An 18,075-nucleotide genomic window follows, 5' to 3' on the forward strand; every position below is an offset into this window, starting at 1 on the left:
GGTGAAACAATAGTTGCTTCAACAGAAACCAAAATTAATAGTACTTGCTATTTTTATCTCTAATATGATAAAACCATGATTACGATTTAACAAGGGAGAGGCTAGGAAAGAACTTAATGACAATCTCTGAAGAACTCATGCCTATATTTAGAGATGGGTAAATTTCTTCCTTCCTTCCTTCCTTCCTTCCTTCCTTCCTTCCTTCCTTCCTTCCTTCCTTCCTTCTGTCCTTCTACTTCTACAACTAATAGTGTGAATTGACTTTTAGGTCAGTTTTAGGACACATATGGGAAATGTTATAATGTATTATGATTTTTGTTATTTTTATTACATTTAATATTCTCTCTCTTTGTGTGTGTGTGTGTGTGTGTGTGTGTGTGTGTGTGTGTGTGTGTGTATTTGTATACACACATTTGTCCTGCAATATTTGTGGAAGTCAGACAATTTTTAGGAGTTGGTTGCCTCTTCTACCATGTCAGTCCTGAGAATTCAACTTAAGTCACCAGGCCTGTCTTTTACAGGCTAAACCATTTTCTCAACCCTGTAAAAATTTTAAATACTGTATTTCCTTAAATTAATGTAGCTAATCTGTTTTTTCCTGTCATTAAAAATACAATATTTTATACTCATAGATTTTTGCCAAGTCTACTTATCATCAAAAATGATTCCTTCTTCCTTCAGCAGGAGATGGAAGTGGGACCCACATGAGAGAGAGAGAGCGGGGGGGAGAGGGAGAGAGAGAGAGAGAGAGAATATCTAAATTGGTGGTCTCTATTGGGTCCCTCATCTCAGACCTGGAGTCCCCTGTGGAACAGGAAGAAATGACTGTAGGAAATAGAAGACAGGGAGTATGCTAAAAGAGTATGGCCTGCTAAACCTAAGCAGGGTTCACATAGGCTCACATAGACTGAAATGGCAAACATGGGGCCTGCATGGGGCTCCATCAAGTCCTCTGAGCATAATGTATGACCAGTTAGCTTGGTGTTTCTGTGGGACTCTACAATGGAAGAGATTGTATTTCTGACTCATTTGCCTCCTATTGAGACTCTTTTTGGTCCTTTTGGATTGCCTCATCTTGACTTCATATAAGAGCTTTCACCTGTTTTATTGTTTCTTCTTTTGTCCTGTTTCACTGTAGTCTCTTGAAGGTCTGCTCTTCTTTGAAAAGAAAATGGATTGGAGCTGAATCTGAGGGGAGGAAAAGCATAGCAAGGAGAAATTAAGGGAGGTAAAATTGTGGTTGTATTGTATTATATAAGGGAAGAATCTCTTTTCAATAAAAAGTAAAATACCATGTTTATATATGGATTTATTAATAATCTGAGAGTATGCAATAATGAAGCAAATTATTTGAATAGAAAGAAGTTTATACAAATTGGTTATATAATAATGGGATATAGGAGAAAGAACAGACTTCTAATGAATGACAATGACAGGTCAATATAGATGTCTAATAAATGAACACAGCTATAGTCTACTTTCTGAAGATTTTGTGGACTTTCAATTGATTTCTCAAAATATTCTGTATCTTTTTTATATTCTGGTTGAACCATGATTTCAGGTACCTCAGCATCTTGATCTTTCTCACTTCTATTTATACCATATATACAGACAGTCTCTACCATGCTTTCTCCAGCCTTACCTCATTACACACTCATCAGTCCTAAGACCAATGTCTGAAGGAAAACCACATAACTTCAGCTGTGTATTAATAGTGAACATCCTTTATTTTGATACATTCTTTCCTTAATTACATCTTTTTTTTTCTCAAAGTAAAATCTTCATCCACTTTTAGCAAAGGTTGCACCTGCCCTGGCCCTTATCTGGTAACTGATTCAGTCAGGGAGCCCAGGGATCATTGAGTTTCCCTTACTTTGCTTTCTCCTTTCTCATACAGCAGAATTTAACACTGCATGTGATAGTATGTTTTTGAATATACGTTTTATATATTTTATCTGTTCTACAATTGCAATGAAACAGTTACAATTCTGATTCAAGACCAGGGTTAGAACAATAAATATCAGTGACTACATCAGAGCTAGAACATTAAAAATCACTTGTAAGTTATTGGTCAACCATTAAAGTAATAGTATTAAATTAGCAAACCTTTAACATTGTAACAAACAAACTACCAAATTCTAAAATTTCAAAAATATATTAAATTACATATTAATTTCTAATAAAAATTAAAATCTAAGAAATTGATAAGCCTATAGCATACCACTACAATAACCATAAAGCAAGATTGTCTTGGTAAATAAGGAGAGATTATGTACTGGAGACAGGGGAATTTAAAGGATGTTTCCACATCTTGTTGAAGTAGCACATTGGTAGTCTTATGTTCTTCAGTCAAAAAGGTTAGAAATAACAATTTTGTGTAGTTTTGTTTTTAACATTTTTTTGTGGACAAGATTTTTTTTCTATTAGCCTTCTTGTTAGAAAACTCAGTATAGAACAGAGTCAAAAAAATAAGATATAATTCTAAGATACGAATGTATCAAGTATTTACCCTTTTGATTTTTTTAAATTTAACATTTAAAGGTTTATTGCTTTCATCTTTATGGTTAATATACCAGAGATTTGATTTTCATGTATGAGCTAAATCTATGTCTATCTAGTAAGAAAGAAAAATTTGTGAGTGGACTTCTCCATGTGAGATAGAGTCTTTTGATAGAACATGATTAGCTGATACTTTAATTTCAAAACCCAAGAACTATGACAATGTTAGTTCTCTAAGATACTTAATTTAGTTTTTCTTCTAACAAATCAAAATATTAACATAGTCTCCTTCAGATCTTACATTACTCGAGTTGACAATTTAATACTAGCTATGTTTGTAAACTGTCTAGGTTCTGAAGTTTTTAGGACAGGCCTTATAGAGAATTCAGATTTAATCTTATTTTTTTTTTCCATTTTTATTAGGTATTTAACTCATTTACATTTCCAATGCTATACCAAAAGTCCCCCATATCCACCCACCCCCACTCCCCTGCCCACCCACTCCCCGTTTTTGGCCCTGGAATTCCCCTGTACTGGGGCATATAAAGTTTGCAAGTCCAATGGGCCTCTCTTTCCAGTGATGGCCGACTAGGCCATCTTTTGATATAAATGCAGCTAGAGTCAAGAGCTCCGGGGTACTGGTTAGCTCATAATGTTGTTCCACCTATAGGGTTGCAGATCCCTTTAGCTCCTTGGCTACTTTCTCTAGCTCCTCCATTGGGAGCCCTATGATCCATCCATTAGCTGACTGTGAGCATCCACTTCTGTGTTTGCTGGGCCCCGGCATAGTCTCACAAGAGACAGCTACATCTGCGTCCTTTCAATAAAATCTTGCTAGTGTATGCAATGGTGTCAGCGTTTGGATGCTGATTATGGGGTGGATCCCTGGCTATGGCAGTCTCTACATGGTCCATCCTTTCATCTCAGCTCCAAACTCCGTCTCTGTAACTCCTTCCATGGGTGTTTTGTTCCCAAATCTAAGGAGGGGCATAGTGTCCACACTTCAGTCTTCATTCTCCTTGAGTTTCATGTGTTTAGCAAATTATATCTTATATTTGGGTATCCTAGGTTTGGGGCTAATATCCACTTATCAGTGAATACATATTGTGTGAGTTTCTTTGTGAATGTGTTACCTCACTCAGGATGATGCCCTCCAGGTCCATCCATTTGGCTAGGAATTTCATAAATTCATTCTTTTTAATAGCTGAGTAGTACTCCATTGTGTAGATGTACCACATTTTCTGTATCCATTCCTCTGTTGAGGGGCATCTGGGTTCTTTCCAGCTTCTGGCTATTATAAATAAGGCTGCTATGAACATAGTGGAGCATGTGTCCTTCTTACCTGTTGGGGCATCTTCTGGATATATGCCCAGGAGAGGTATTGCTGGATCCTCCGGTAGTACTATGTCCAGTTTTCTGAGGAACCGCCAGACTGATTTCCAGAGTGGTTGTACAAGCCTGCACTCCCACCAACAATGGAGGAGTGTTCCTCTTTCTCCACATCCTCGCCAGCATCTGCTGTCACCTGAATTTTTGATCTTAGCCATTCTGACTGGTGTGAGGTGGAATCTCAGGGTTGTTTTGATTTGCATTTCCCTGATGATTAAGGATGTTGAACATTTTTTCAAGTGCTTCTCTGCCATTCGGTATTCCTCAGGTGAGAATTCTTTGTTCAGTTCTGAGCCCCATTTTTTAATGGGGTTATTTGATTTTCTGAAGTCCACCTTCTTGAGTTCTTTATATATGTTGGATATTAGTCCCCTATCTGATTTAGGATAGGTAAAGATCCTTTCCCAATCTGTTGGTGGTCTTTTTGTCTTATTGACGGTGTCTTTTGCCTTGCAGAAACTTTGGAGTTTCATTAGGTCCCATTTGTCGATTCTCGATCTTACAGCACAAGCCATTGCTGTTCTGTTCAGGAATTTTTCCCCTGTGCCCATATCTTCAAGGCTTTTCCCCACTTTCTCCTCTATAAGTTTCAGTGTCTCTGGTTTTATGTGAAGTTCCTTGATCCACTTAGATTTGACCTTAGTACAAGGAGATAAGTATGGATCGATTCGCATTCTTCTACACGATAACAACCAGTTGTGCCAGCACCAATTGTTGAAAATGCTGTCTTTCTTCCACTGGATGGTTTTAGCTCCCTTGTCGAAGATCAAGTGACCATAGGTGTGTGGGTTCATTTCTGGATCTTCAATTCTATTCCATTGGTCTACTTGTCTGTCTCTATACCAGTACCATGCAGTTTTTATTACAATTGCTCTGTAGTAAAGCTTTAGGTCTGGCATGGTGATTCCGCCAGAAGTTCTTTTATCCTTGAGAAGACTTTTTGCTATCCTAGGTTTTTTGTTATTCCAGACAAATTTGCAAATTGCTCCTTCCAATTCGTTGAAGAATTGAGTTGGAATTTTGATGGGGATTGCATTGAATCTGTAGATTGCTTTTGGCAAGATAGCCATTTTTACAATGTTGATCCTGCCAATCCATGAGCATGGGAGATCTTTCCATCTTCTGAGATCTTCTTTAATTTCTTTCTTCAGAGATTTGAAGTTTTTATCATACAGATCTTTCACCTCCTTAGTTAGAGTCACGCCAAGATATTTTATATTATTTGTGACTATTGAGAAGGGTGTTGTTTCCCTAATTTCTTTCTCAGCCTGTTTATTCTTTGTATAGAGAAAGGCCATTGACTTGTTTGAGTTAATTTTATATCCAGCTACTTCACCGAAGCTGTTTATCAGGTTTAGGAGTTCTCTGGTAGAATTTTTAGGGTCACTTATATATACTATCATATCATCTGCAAAAAGTGATATTTTGACTTCCTCTTTTCCAATTTGTATCCCCTTGATCTCCTTTTGTTGTCGAATTGCTCTGGCTAATACTTCAAGTACTATGTTGAAAAGGTAGGGAGAAAGTGGGCAGCCTTGTCTAGTCCCTGATTTTAGTGGGATTGCTTCCAGCTTCTCTCCATTTACTTTCATGTTGGCTACTGGTTTGCTGTAGATTGCTTTTATCATGTTTAGGTATGGGCCTTGAATTCCTGATCTTTCCAAAACTTTTATCATGAATGGGTGTTGGATCTTGTCAAATGCTTTTTCTGCATCTAACGAGATGATCATGTGGTTTTTGTCTTTGAGTTTGTTTATATAATGGATTACATTGATGGATTTTCGTATATTAAACCATCCCTGCATCCCTGGAATAAAACCTACTTGGTCAGGATGGATGATTGCTTTAATGTGTTCTTGGATTCGGTTAGCGAGAATTTTATTGAGGATTTTTGCATCGATATTCATAAGAGAAATTGGTCTGAAGTTCTCTATCTTTGTTGGATCTTTCTGTGGTTTAGGTATCAGAGTAATAGTGGCTTCATAAAATGAGTTGGGTAGAGTACCTTCTACTTCTATTTTGTGAAATAGTTTGTGCAGAATTGGAATTAGATCTTCTTTGAAGGTCTGATAGAACTCTGCACTAAACCCATCTGGTCCTGGGCTTTTTTTGGTTGGGAGACTATTAATAACTGCTTCTATTTCTTTAGGTGATATGGGACTGTTTAGATGGTCAACTTGATCCTGATTCAACTTTGGTACCTGGTATCTGTCCAGAAATTTGTCCATTTCGTCCAGGTTTTCCAGTTTTGTTGAGTATAGCCTTTTGTAGAAGGATCTGATGGTGTTTTGGATTTCTTCAGGATCTGTTGTTATGTCTCCCTTTTCATTTCTGATTTTGTTAATTAGGATTTTGTCCCTGTGCCCTTTAGTGAGTCTAGCTAAGGGTTTATCTATCTTGTTGATTTTCTCAAAGAACCAACTCCTCGTTTGGTTAATTCTTTGAATAGTTCTTCTTGTTTCCACTAGGTTGATTTCACCCCTGAGTTTGATTATTTCCTGCTGTCTACTCCTCTTGGGTGAATTTGCTTCCTTTTTTTCTAGGGCTTTTAGATGTGTTGTCAAGCTGCTAGTATGTGCTGTCTCCCGTTTCTTCTTGGAGGCACTCAGCGCTATGAGTTTCCCTCTTAGAAATGCTTTCATTGTGTCCCATAGGTTTGGGTACGTTGTGGCTTCATTTTCATTAAACTCTAAAAAGTCTTTAATTTCTTTCTTTATTCCTTCCTTGACCAAGGTATCATTGAGAAGAGTGTTATTCAGTTTCCACGTGAATGTTGGCTTTCCATTATTTATGTTGTTATTGAAGATCAGTCTTAGGCCATGGTGGTCTGATAGGATACATGGGACAATTTCAATATTTTTGTATCTATTGAGGCCTGTTTTGTGACCAATTATATGGTCAATTTTGGAGAAGGTCCCGTGAGGTGCTGAGAAGAAGGTATATCCTTTTGTTTTAGGATAAAATGTTCTGTAGATATCTGTCAGGTCCATTTGTTTCATAACTTCTGTTAGTTTCACTGTGTCCCTGTTTAGTTTCTGTTTCCACGATCTGTCCTTTGAAGAAAGTGGTGTGTTGAAGTCTCCCACTATTATTGTGTGAGGTGCAATGTATGCTTTGAGCTTTACTAAAGTGTCTCTAATGAATGTGGCTGCCCTGGCATTTGGTGCGTAGATATTCAGAATTGAGAGTTCCTCTTGGAGGATTTTACCTTTGATGAGTATGAAGTGTCCCTCCTTGTCTTTTTTGATAACTTTGGGTTGGAAGTCGATTTTATCCGATATTAAAATGGCTACTCCAGCTTGTTTCTTCAGTCCATTTGCTTGGAAAATTGTTTTCCAGCCTTTCACTCTGAGGTAGTGTCTGTCTTTTTCCCTGAGATGGGTTTCCTGTAAGCAGCAGAATGTTGGGTCCTGTTTGTGTAGCCAGTCTGTTAGTCTATGTCTTTTTATTGGGGAATTGAGTCCATTGATATTAAGAGATATTAAGGAAAAGTAATTGTTGCTCCCTTTTATTTTTGTTGTTAGAGTTGGCATTCTGTTCTTGTGGCTGTCTTCTTTTTGGTTTGTTGAATGATTACTTTCTTGGTTGTTCTAGGGCGTGATTTCCGTCCTTGTATTGCTTCTTTTCTGTTATTATCCTTTGAAGGGCTGGATTCGTGGAAAGATATTGTGTGAACTTGGTTTTGTCGTGGAATACTTTGGTTTCTCCATCTATGGTAATTGAGAGTTTGGCCGGGTATAGTAGCCTGGGCTGGCATTTGTGTTCTCTTAGTGTCTGTATAACATCTGTCCAGGCTCTTCTGGCTTTCATAGTCTCTGGTGAAAAGTCTGGTGTAATTCTGATAGGCCTTCCTTTATATGTTACTTGAACTTTCTCCCTTACTGCTTTTAATATTCTATCTTTATTTAGTGCATTTGTTGTTCTGATTATTATGTGTCGGGAGGAATTTCTTTTCTGGTCCAGTCTATTTGGAGTTCTGTATGCTTCTTGTATGATCATGGCATCTCTTTTTTTATGTTTGGGAAGTTTTCTTCTATTATTTTGTTGAAGATATTAGCTGGCCCTTTAAGTTGAAAATCTTCATTCTCATCAATTCCTATTATCCGTAGGTTTGGTCTTCTCATTGTGTCCTGGATTACCTGGATGTTTTGAGTTAGGATCCTTTTGCATTTTGTATTTTCTTTGACTGTTGTGTCGATGTTCTCTATGGAATCTTCTGCACCTGAGATTCTCTCTTCCATTTCTTGTATTCTGTTGCTGATGCTCGCATCTATGGTTCCAGATCTCTTTCCTAGGGTTTCTATCTCCAGCGTTGCCTCGCTTTGGGTTTTCTTTATTGTGTCTACTTCCCCTTTTAGTTCTAGTATGGTTTTGTTCATTTCCATCACCTGTTTGGCTGTGTTTTCCTGCTTTTCTTTAAGAGCCTGTAACTCTTTAGCAGTGCTCTCCTGTAAATCTTTAAGTGACTTATGAAAGTCCTTCTTGATGTCCTCTATCATCATCATGAGAAATGTTTTTAAATCTGGGTCTAGATTTTCGGTTGTGTTGGGGTGCCCAGGACTAGGTGGGGTGGGAGTGCTGCGTTCTGATGATGGTGAGTGGTCTTGATTTCTGTTAGTAGGATTCTTACGTTTGCCTTTCGCCATCTGGTAATCTCTGAAGCTAGCTGTTTTAGTTGTCACTGTTAAGAGCTTGTTCTTCAGGTGACTCTGTTAGCCTCTATGAGCAGACCTGGAGGGTAGCACTCTCCTTAGTTTCAGTGGGCAGAGTATTCTCTGCAGGCAAGCTCTCTTCTTGCAAGGCAGGTACCCAGATATCTGGTGTTCGAACCAGACTCCTGGCAGAAGTTGTGTTCCACTCACTAGAGGTCTTAGGATCACGTGTGGAATCCTGTGTGGGCCCTTGCGGGTGTCAGGCGACTCAGCTGGCAAGGTAGCCGGGGCTCGAGTGGAGTGGAAGGGACTTGTGCCCCAGATCAGGCCCGGGTAGCCTGCTTCCCTATGTACCGCAGTCTCAAGTTCCGCGCGATTGGATTGGGGCAGGCACTGTGGTCCACTCACCAGAGGTCTTAGGGTCCCGTGGGGAGTCCCGTGTGGACCCTTGCGGGTGTTGGGCAAGACTCTGCTGGCAAGGTAGCCCGGGGCTCGGGGCTCGAGTCTCGAGTCGAGCGGAAGGGACTTGTGCCCCAGATCAGGCCCGGGTAGCCTGCTTCCCTATGTACCGCAGTCTCGAGTTCTGCGCGATTGGATTGGGGCAGGCACTGTGATCCACTCACCAGAGGTCTTAGGGTCCCGTGGGGAGTCCCGTGTGGACCCTTGCGGGTGTTGGGCAAGACTCTGCTGGCAAGGTAGCCCGGGTCTCGAGTCTCGAGTCGAGCGGAAGGGACTTGTGCCCCAGATCAGGCCCGGGTAGCCTGCTTCCCTATGTACCGCAGTCTCAAGTTCCGCGCGATTGGATTGGGGCAGGCACTGTGGTCCACTCACCAGAGGTCTTAGGGTCCCGTGGGGAGTCCCGTGTGGGCCCTTGCGGGTGTTGGGCAAGACTCTGCTGTCAAGGTAGCCCGGGGCTCGAGTCTCGAGTCGAGCGGAAGGGACTTGTGCCCCAGATCAGGCCCGGGTAGCCTGCTTCCCTATGTACCGCAGTCTCAAGTTCCGCGCGATTGGATTGGGGCAGGCACTGTGGTCCACTCACCAGAGGTCTTAGGGTCCCGTGGGGAGTCCCGTGTGGGCCCTTGCGGGTGTTGGGCAAGACTCTGCTGGCAAGGTAGCCCGGGGCTCGAGTCTCGATTAATCTTATTTTTTAATATACTTTATTTTCAGGCCGATGAAGAAAATGTCAAGTTTTCCCATACCCAAACTAAACTATTATCCAACTCTCAAATATAGCTGTTTATTGTTTGATTCAGTTGGCATGAATGTAAAGTAGTGAGCCTCTTTGCACCCATCCTACCTATTTGTCTATATAGAAGAATCAACATTTAGATTGATGGCTGTTTTCTCATTGGAGCCAATACAAATTGTAAAATGCTGTGGAAATTATGAATAATCTTGATCGTTCCAGGTATTAATAAAGAATTCGCACATGTTCTGGTATTTTCTAAGGGAATAACTAGTGTAGATAATAAAATACTTTCAGTAAACTCATTGCAAGGATTTTAAAGATATGGCCAACATTAACAAGGTAGGAAGACAGCTATTCTGAGAATCCTCCTCTCACTCCATTTAAAAAGTACAAAATGTGGGAGCATTTTAAAGAAGCTATATGGAAAAGTGATAGCGATTTAGATAGAAATCAACCATTTTTATGAAATGACTGATTTTTAATTGTATGATCATACTCTCTGGTCTTTCAAAATAAATGTTGAACGCTATTAGCAGGGCTCAAATTTTAAATACATTTGTCCTCAATGTAGGTACAAACTACAATCTAAAATAAGTACAAGTGTTCTTGAGAACAAGCAAAAGAAACTTACTTTCTGAACAGCCATATTTTCCATCTCCATTTCATCATAAGAAGAAATGAAATTTAATGTCCCAGGACTTTGGAGAGCTGAGAACTTCGCAATAGCTGAACAGATTCTGTTGTAGGGAAACAGTTGTCTGTGTTCAGACATCCTGATTTATTGGGGGGGGGGGCAAGAACAGACTAAGGGGTTGAACTATGACCTTGAAGGTACACTGTATAGTATATTTAAAATATTAAACCTTAATGGGAAGGCCGCAGGGTGAGCTGTATCACTGTCCAATCATATTTTGACATAAGAGGTTAAGCAAGGGAATCTTAGTTAGGATAGAAGTTGTTTCCTGAGCCTGAAAACATGAACTTAGTTTGATCCTGTCTGCAAGATGGCAAAGTTGTAGCAGCTTGATTACAATAAATTTTTGTCATCTGTGCTGACCTTGTGTTTCAATTATGTTGTATTTAAGCAAAATACTGCTTAAGAGTTCTCTGGTTGTAGATGTAGGCTTATGCACAAAAACAACAAAAACCTGACTGTGTTTTTTTTTTTTTTCTAAGAAATGCAGAAAATGTTGGAATATTTAATTAGAAAAGAAAGGTATAGAGCTTAAGAGACAAATCTGGTAGGAACCAGGAAAACAGTAATGCTGAGAGTAGTGCAGACCGTGGAGGCCCAGCTTTGAAGATTACCCAAGGGAGCAAATACTATATTACGAAAAAAGATAGAGATCACTCATAGTATATTTTGTGCAGTTGTATTTTACCCATCTCCTACAAATTTGTCTAAAGCTCTATTTTAAAGCAAGGGACAAATTTCTTGGTTGGGAAAATTTCAAAAACACAAAATATTGATACATATTACATTTACATTGATCAATAACAAGAAGAGGCACATCTTCCTTCTGGGCCTGCAACTCTGCCCTGGAGAGATCCTGCATGCATAGACCCCTCCCACACGCAGAGACAACATGCCATGCAGTAATTCTGTTACAACCAGGCTCAAAGGTGAGCCCCCAACTCCCACCCTAATACCTGACCTAACTGGAACCTGTGCATGCCTCAGCAGAGGTGGGACCTATCCACCCTGCCAGAGACACATCCTCTTCCTGCCAACAGCAATGCCTGGGCAGATCACCAGTGTAGACCTCTTGCCATACCAAGAGACAGCCTGACACAAGGAGGTTGAACATAACAAGGGCCACAGCAGGGACAAGCTCCAGTAAGATATAGCATGGCCAGTTAACACCAGATATAACAAGATGGTGAAAAGCAGGCATAAGAATATAAGCAACAGAAACCAATGCCACTTGGCACTATAAAATCCAGTTCTTCCACCACAGCAGGCCCTAGATGCTCTATCTCACATAAAAAGAAGGATCTTGACTTAAATGACCATCTCATGACGATGACAGAGGAATTTAAGGCAGGCATAAATAACCCCCTTAAAGAAATACAGGATAACACAGGTACACAGGTAGACTCCCTTAAAATGGAAACACATAAATCCTTTAAAGAAATACAGGAAATAAAAACCAATCAAACAGGTGAAGGAATTGAACAAAACCATCCATGGTCTAAAAATGAAAATAAAAACAGTAAAGAAATCACAAAGGGAGACAATCCTGCAGATAGAAAGCCTAGGAAAAAGATCAAGAATTACAGATGCAACCATAATCAACATAATACAGGAGATAGAAGAGATAATTTCAGCCATAGAAAATACCATGGAAGATATTGAGAAAACAGTCAAAATATACAAATCATAAGAACCTCCTAAACCAAAATATCCCGGAAATTTGGTAATAGTAATAATAATAATAATAATAATAATAATAATAATAATAAAACCTAAGAAAAATATATATAGAAGAGAGTGAAGATTCTCAATCCAAAGGGCCAGAAAACATTTTCAACAAAATCATAGAAGAAAACTTCTCTAACCTAACCATGACTCTGCGGAGGGCAGGCTGCACGGGTGACGGTGTGGAATACAGAGGCTAGCCGTTTCTGGGACAGGCAAGAGCCACAGAGCTTCTGAGGCAGAGCCATCTTCGGCTCCAGGCAACCGGCCACCTTCCTGGTGAGAGCACAGGGGTCCGCCTGGCCCGAGAGGTTTCTGCCTCAGGACCCGGTGGGAGCCTCCTTGGCTCCGGGACTCCACGGAGGGCAGGCTGCACGGGTGACGGTGTGGAATACATAGGCTAGCCGTTTCTGGGACAGGCAAGAGCCACAGAGCTTCTGAGGCAGAGCCATCTTCGGCTCCAGACAACCGGCCACCTTCCTGGCCAAAGCAACACAGCTTCTGGGAAAGATCCTGTTTTGGGCCTTCATCTTCAGCCAGGAGGAGGTCCAAACACCAGATAAATGTGCACCTTCCCTGAAAGAGGAGAGCTTGCCTGCAGAGACTGCTCTGACCACTGAAACTCAGAGGAGAGAGCTAGTCTCCCACGTCTGCTGATAGAGTGTAACAAAATCAACAGAGGAACAATCTCTAAACAAAGACAACTATAACAACTAACTCCAGAGATTGCCAGATGGTGAAAGATAATTGTAAGAATCCTACTAACAGGAACCAAGACTACTCACCATCATCAGAACCCAGCACTCCCACTTCGCCCAGTCCAGGGCATCCTAACACACCTGAAAAGGTAGACCTGGATTTAAAAGCATTTCTCATGATGATGGTAGAGGACATAAAGAAGGAATTTAATAACTCACTTAAAGAAATACAGGAGAACTAAAGAGTTACAAGTCCTTAAAGAAAAACAGGAAAATACAACCAAACAGGTAAAAGTCCTTATAGAAAAACAGGAAAACACATCCAAACAGGTGATAGAAATGAGCAAAACCATACTAGACCTAAAAAGGGAAGTAGACACAATAAAGAAAACCCAAAGTGAGGCAACGCTGGATATAGAAACCCTAGGAAAGAAATCTGGAACCATAGATGCCAGCATCAGCAACAGAATACAAGAGATGGAAGAGAGAATCTCAGGTGCAGAAGATTCCATAGAGAACATCGGCACAACAATCAAAGAAAATGGAAAATGCAAAAAGATCCTAACTCAAAACATCCAGGAAATCCAGGACACAATGAGAAGACCAAACCTACGGATAATAGGAGTGGATGAGAATGAAGATTTTCAAGTTAAAGGGCCAGTAAATATCTTCAACAAAATTAAAGAAGAAAACTTCCCAAACCTAAAGAAAGAGATGTTCATGAACATACAAGAAGCCTACAGAACTCCAAATAGACTGGACCAGAAAAGAAACTCCTCCCGACATATAATAATCAGAACATCAAATGCACTAAATAAAGATAGAATACTAAAAGCAGTAAGGGAAAAAGGGCAAGTAACATATAAAGGCAAGCCTATCAGAATTACACCAGATTTTTCACCAGAGACTATGAAAGCCAGAAGAGCCTGGACAGATGTTATACAGACACTAAAAGAACACAAATTCCAGCCCAGGCTACTATACCCAGCCAAACTCTCAATTACCATAGATGGAGAAACCAAAGTATTCCACGACAAAACTAAATTCACCCATTATCTCTCCACGAATCCAGCCCTTCAAAGGATAATAACAGAAAAAAAAAAAAAAAAAACAATACAAGGACGGGAACCACGCCCTAGAAAAAACAAGAAGATAATCCCTCAACAAAACTAAAAGAAGACAGCCACAAGAACAGAATGCCAACTTTAACAACAAAAATAACAGGAAGCAACAATTACTTTTCCTTAATATCTCTTAATATCAATGGTCTCAACTCCCCAATAAAAAGACATAGACTAACAGACTGGCTACACAGACAGGACCCAACATTCTGCTGCTTACAGGAAACCCATCTCAGGGAAAAAGACAGACACTACCTCAGAGTGAAAGGCTGGAAAACAATTTTCCAAGCAAATGGTCTGAAGAAACAAGCTGGAGTAGCCATTTTAATATTGGATGAAATCGACTTTCAACCCAAAGTTATCAAAAAAGACAAGGAGGGACACTTCATACTCATCAAAGGTAAAATCCTCCAAGAGGAACTCACAATTCTGAATATCTACGCTCCAAATGCAAGGGCAGCCACATTCATTAAAGACACTTTAGTAAAGCTCAAAACACACGTTGTACCTCACTCAATAATAGTGGGAGACTTCAACACAACACTTTCATCAATGGACAGATCATGGAAACAGAAACTAAAGAGGGACACAGTGAAACTAACAGAAGTTATGAAACAAATGGACCTGACAGATATCTACAGAACATTTTATCCTAAAACAAAAGGATATACCTTCTTCTCAGCACCTCACAGGACCTTCTCCAAAACTGACCATATAATTGGTCACAAAACAGGCCTCAACAGATACAAAAATATTGAAATTGTCCCATGTATCCTATCAGACCACCATGGCCTAAGACTGATCTTCAATAACAACATAAATACTGGAAAGCCAACATTCACGTGGAAACTGAACAACACTCTTCTCAATGATACCTTGGTCAAGGAAGGAATAAAGAAAGAAATTAAAGACTTTTTAGAGTTTAATGAAAATGAAGCCACAACGTACCCAAACCTATGGGACACAATGAAAGCATATCTAAGAGGGAAACTCATAGCTCTGAGTGCCTCCAAGAAGAAACGGGAGAGAGCACATACTAGCAGCTTGACAACACATCTAAAAGCCCTAGAAAAAAAGGAAGCAAATTCACCCAAGAGGAGTAGATGGCAGGAAATAATCAAACTCGGGGGTGAAATCAACCAAGTGGAAACAAGAAGAACTATTCAAAGAATTAACCAAACGAGGAGTTGGTTCTTTGAGAAAATCAACAAGATAGATAAACCCTTAGCTAGACTCACTAAAGGGCACAGGGACAAATTCCTAATTAACAAAATCAGAAATGAAAAGGGAGACATAACAACAGATCCTGAAGAAATCCAAAACACCATCAGATCCTTCTACAAAACGCTATACTCAAAAAAACTGGAAAACCTGGACGAAATGGACAAATTTCTGGACAGATACCAGGTACCAAAGTTGAATCAGGATCAAATTGACCATCTAAACAGTCCCATATCACCTAAAGAAATAGAAGCAGTTATTAATACTCTCCCAGCCAAAAAAAGCCCAAGACCAGACGGGTTTAGTGCAGAGTTCTATCAGACCTTCAAAGAAGATCTAATTCCAGTTCTGCACAAATTATTTCACAAAATAGAAGTAGAAGGTACTCTACCCAACTCATTTTATGAAGCCACTATTACTCTGATACCTAAAACACAGAAAGACGCAACAAAGATAGAGAACTTCAGACCAATTTCTCTTATGAATATCGATGCAAAAATCCTCAATAAAATTCTCGCTAACCGAATCCAAGAACACATTAAAGCAATCATCCATCCTGACCAAGTAGGTTTTATTCCAGGGATGCAGGGATGGTTTAATATACGAAAATCCATCAATGTAATCCATTATATAAACAAACTCAAAGACAAAAACCACATGATCATCTCCTTAGATGCAGAAAAAGCATTTGACAAGATCCAACACCCATTCATGATAAAAGTCTTGGAAAGATCAGGAATTCAAGGCCCATACCTAACCATGATAAAAGCAATCTACAGCAAACCAGTAGCCAACATCAAAGTAAATGGAGATAAGCTGGAAGCAATCCCACTAAAATCAGGGACTAGACAAGGCTGCCCACTTTCTCCATACCTTTTCAACATAGTACTTGAAGTATTAGCCAGAGCAATTCGACAACAAAAGGAGATCAAGGGGATACAAATTGGAAAAGAAGAAGTCAAAATATCACTTTTTGCAGATGATATGATAGTGTATATAAGTAACCCTAAAAATTCCACCAGAGAACTCCTAAACCTGATAAACAGCTTCGGTGAAGTAGCTGGATATAAAATTAACTCAAACAAGTCAATGGCCTTTCTCTACACAAAGAATAAACAGCCTGAGAAAGAAATTAGGGAAACAACACCCTTCTCAATAGTCACAAATAATATAAAATATCTTGGCTTGACTCTAACTAAGGAGGTGAAAGATCTGTATGATAAAAACTTCAAATCTCTGAAGAAAGAAATTAAAGAAGATCTCAGAAGATGGAAAGATCTCCCATGCTCATGGATTGGCAGGATCAACATTGTAAAAATGGCTATCTTGCCAAACGCAATTTACAGATTCAATGCAATCCCCATCAAAATTCCAACTCAATTCTTCAACGAATTAGAAGGAGCAATTTGCAAATTCATCTGGAATAACAAAAAACCTAGGATACCAAAAACTCTTCTCAAGAATAAAAGAACATCTGGTGGAATCACCATGCCTGACCTAAAGCTTTACTACAGAGCAATTGTGATAAAAACTGCATGGTACTGGTATAGAGACAGATAAGTAGACAAATGGAATAGAATTGAAGACCCAGAAATGAACCTACACACCTATGGTCACTTGATCTTCCACAAGGGAGCTAAAACCATCCAGTGGAAGAAAGACAGCATTTTCAACAAATTGTGCTGGCCCAACTGGTTGTTATCGTGTAGAAGAATGCGAATTGATCCATACTTAACTCCTTGTACTAAGGTCAAATCTAAGTGGATCAATGAACTTCACATAAATCCAGAGACACTGAAACTTATAGAGGAGAAAGTGGGGAAAAGCCTTGAAGATATGGGCACAGGGGGAAAATTCCTGAACAGAACAGCAATGGCTTGTGCTGTAAGATTGAGAATTGACAAATGCGACCTAATGAAACTCCAAAGTTTCTGCAAGGCAAAAGACACCGTCAATAAGACAAAAAGACCACCAACAGATTGGGAAAGGATCTTTACCTATCCTAAATCAGATAGGGGACTAATATCCAACATATATAAAGAACTCAAGAAGGTGGACTTCAGAAATTCGAATAACCCCATTAAAAATGGGGCTCAGAATTCTCACCTGAGGAATACCGAATGGCAGAGAAGCACCTGAAAAAATGTTCCACATCCTTAATCATCAGGAAAATGCAAATCAAAACAACCCTGAGATTCTACCTCATACCAGTCAGAATAGCTAAGATAAAAAATTCAGGTGACAGCAGATGCTGGCATGGATGTGGAGAAAGAGGAACACTCCTCCATTGTTGGTGGGATTGCAGGCTTGTACAAACACTCTGAAAATCAGTCTGGCGGTTCCTCAGAAAATTGGACATAGTACTACCAGAGGATCCCGCAATACCTCTCCTGGGCATATATCCAGAAGATGTCTCAACCGGTAAGAAGAACACATGCTCCACTATGTTCATAGCAGCCTTATTTATAATAGCCAGAAGCTGGAAAGAACCCAGATGCCCCTCAACAGAGGAATGGATACAGAAAATGTGGTACATCTACACAATGGAGTACTACTCAGCTATTAAAAAGAATGAATTTATGAAATTCCTAGCCAAATGGATCGACCTGGAGGGCATCATCCTGAGTGAGGTAACACATTCACAAAGGAACTCACACAATATGTACTCACTGATAAGTGGATATTAGCCCCAAACCTAGGATACCCAATTTGCTAAACACATGAAACTCAAGAAGAATGAAGACTGAAGTGTGGACACTATGCCCCTCCTTAGAATTGGGAACAAAACACCCATGGAAGGAGTTACAGAGACAAAGTTTGGAGCTGAGATGAAAGGATGGACCATGTAGAGACTGCCATATCCAGGGATCCACCCCATAATCAGCAT

General features: G+C 39.8%; 1 long non-coding RNA gene across 1 annotated transcript in view; it reads right to left on the reverse strand.

The window, feature by feature from the left end:
- Positions 1-1,113: 1,113 nt before the first annotated feature.
- Gm45964 overlaps positions 1,114-18,075 on the reverse strand; it is a 36,755-nt gene continuing 19,793 nt past the window's right edge. Inside the window, exon 3 of the long non-coding RNA XR_001780531.1 lies at positions 1,114-1,188. This is a non-coding gene — a long non-coding RNA (predicted gene, 45964). The remainder of the gene's footprint in view (positions 1,189-18,075) is intronic.

Source organism: Mus musculus, chromosome 12 (genome assembly GCF_000001635.26).
Source record: "Mus musculus strain C57BL/6J chromosome 12, GRCm38.p6 C57BL/6J".
NCBI classification, from domain to species: Eukaryota; Metazoa; Chordata; class Mammalia; order Rodentia; family Muridae; genus Mus; species Mus musculus.